Source organism: Diadema setosum, chromosome 12 (genome assembly GCF_964275005.1).
Source record: "Diadema setosum chromosome 12, eeDiaSeto1, whole genome shotgun sequence".
Classification (NCBI taxonomy): domain Eukaryota; kingdom Metazoa; phylum Echinodermata; class Echinoidea; order Diadematoida; family Diadematidae; genus Diadema; species Diadema setosum.
The window spans coordinates 18,620,741-18,623,548 of record NC_092696.1 but is presented as its reverse complement, the minus strand read 5'-3'; the positions used below and the strand labels follow the sequence as shown (position 1 = coordinate 18,623,548).

General features: G+C 38.7%; 1 long non-coding RNA gene across 1 annotated transcript; it reads right to left on the bottom strand.

Annotated features, from left to right (window-relative positions):
• Positions 1 to 392: 392 nt before the first annotated feature.
• On the bottom strand, positions 393 to 2,560 carry LOC140236085 (uncharacterized). The gene is made up of 3 exons (XR_011901751.1): positions 2,028 to 2,560; positions 974 to 1,192; positions 393 to 488 (listed from the first exon to the last, which is right to left on the bottom strand). It is a non-coding gene; the product is annotated as an uncharacterized lncRNA (long non-coding RNA).
• Between the last annotated feature and the right edge of the window lie 248 nt (positions 2,561 to 2,808).

Here is a 2,808-nt window from a genome sequence, read left to right as displayed (position 1 = left end):
AATTGCTTTTTTAGGAATTTACACCACACAGACAGATAATGCAAGAAATACAAACAACAGGTATACAATGCCCTGAACTTCTCAACTCCAGTTGAATTACCTTCAGTTTCAAAGGTAACATTGCTGCATTGTTTCTTAGAATGCGGACACCACAGTTGTTTGTAGAGGCTCTGCTTCTGTTGCTGCTTGTGCTTCTAGCAGTGTTGCTAATGTTCCTGGAAGTGCAGATGCTAAAGTTGCAAGTAGAGGCTCTGCTGCTACAGTGGTAAGTAGAGGCTCAGTTGCTACAGTTGTAAGTAGAGGCTCAGTTGCTACAGTTGTAAGTAGAGGCTCTACCACTGCTGTCGTACTTAGAGGCTCAGCTGCTAGGGCTGTATGTACAGGCTCCGCTGCTGCTGCTGCTTCAAGCGGTGCTGCTGATGTTTGTGGGGATTCAGCTGTTACAAATCGACGTTGAGGCTCTGCTACTGCTGTCGCAAGTAACGATACTGCTGGGGAAGTTTTAAGCAATGCATCAATGAAAAAAAATTATGTGACCATCCTGAGGGTAGAATCAACAAGATTTATACTAGATATACTTGCAAACATCTATCATGGACACTAGAATCTACAGTGTATTACATGCACATAAAGCAAATTATCAGTAATTGATTTTGTTTTGGGACTGACAAGAGACGTTGACATAATAAATTGTAAGTAATAATCAATATCACACTTTTAAAGAAAGGAAGTAGAAAGCTAACAGTCTTCAGCATCCTACAGTCATTACAAACTGCAATATAATTACGACATTCGTTTTATTCATTACACAGAATTAAACATTTATATTGAAATGGTAATGCAATGAAAGTACATTGTACCTACATGATACTATGCATAAAAATCTCTACATATCTTAAAATGAAAAAAGACATAATATATCTTGATAAACTTATTGATGTAGAACAAATCAGTAACTATGTATTCAAATTACCTCAGGCAGAAAGAGGAATGCCCTCGTCATCTGACATCCTACGTCCATCCATGGGCATGTTGAAGACTTGAAGCACCCTCCCTTTCCACCAGCCATTTTCACTTCTCATATGTACGCAGGAACCTTGTTTCGGTTTGGTCCGTTGAGCATGATAGAGGTCACTTGAGCTGACAGGATTCATAGAACCATCCCTCTTCCACTTGACAAGAACATCTATGCCTACGGTGGTTCAAAAACACACACACAAAAAAATGTATGGACAATTTCAGTGAGGAATTTGACAGTTGTGTCATACACTATGTGATAAAACATTACAAGTACCTGCAGGTTTGAAAAATGTGAAGAAGAGTATTTCTTAGAGCTAAAGCACAATTTCAGAAGAAAAAACAAATAACATAAGGAAATTCTTTACAGGCAATCACCTACGACATTTTGTGAGACAACATGAAAATAGCTACAGCCAGCATACCTATTTGAAATGCAAAATAAATTGTCATCAAAGTCTGCTGATCTCTGAAGGGCATAGTAATTCAGGTGCTATTGGTCGAGCTTTTACACCTTGGGGTTGGCAAAGGTAAATAATGATAACTGCTACACATTCTTTGATTAGAAATGTGATGTCTTTCACATAAAAACCTAACAATCTTATACACAGAAGTGCTTGCTTTTTTTCTCTTTAACTACATTGAGTAGCAGTCAACATTGATATACATGTATGAAATAATTACAGTAAGGCCATTAGAAACTTGCCCCAAGTATGCTCAAGCAGGTGTCTAGGGAAGAGCTTGTAATATCAACATGAGCCTGTCTATACTTGACAGTAGATTTAAGATCGACATTACAGTAAAGGTACGACTACATTACATTCCAGATATCAAAACAGTGATTTCTGTTAAATGACATGGTATTGTTCAATCATCTATCCCACTGAAAGTAATAAATGACCTATTCCATTCACCGTAAACAGAGAAATGTTTGTGAATACCTGGTTCCCGGTACACTTTATGGTCCACAAGTACCGATACCATAATCACTTGTTATGAATCAAACTTACCATTATAGGCAGAAGGAAAACATCCTCATCACCACTACTCTCTGCGGTTGTACGTAGAGGCTCTGCTGCTACAGTCTGAAAGGCTCAGCTGCTACAGTTGTAAGTTAGGATCATGCTGCTACAAATGTAGAGTTTTACGGTACTGTAGCATACGTAGACGCTCTGTTGCAATAGGTAGGCCTACTGTAGTACGTAGAGGCTTCGCGACTACAATTGTATGGAGAAGTTCAGCTGCTACAGTTGCACTTTACAGGCTCTGCTAATGCTGCTGCTGTGCCGAGAGGTGCTGCTGATGTTCATGTGATGCTAGCTGCTACAGTTGTAATGATAGCGGTGCTGCCTTTGTTTGTGGGGACTCGGCTCCTGCTTGTAGTGGCCTGCTGCTCCTAGAATTATCCCCAAGTTTGTAAATAAGGAAAATCATGTCAGTGTTATCAGAGCACAAATAGGATACCGCGGTAACTTATATAGAATAAAAATCCCTGGATATAGGCTTATACTTGTACATGAGTGTTAAAAAAACTGTGAGTACCGGTACCGGTAATCAACTTCGTTTAATTTTTCTGAAAGTTAATTGATATCTGTACCGGTAATCAAAATAAGTAACGTACCGGTGAATACAACCTCGATCTAGAGCCTATGAATTTACAGTTTATGAAGGATTTAAATTATAGTTAGACAGTAAAGGCCAGAGTAGCTTTTCTTGCATGCTTATATAAGGAAGCTATGTAACTATAACTGACTTAACACTAACGCTAAACAGTCTCATCATGCAATCTCA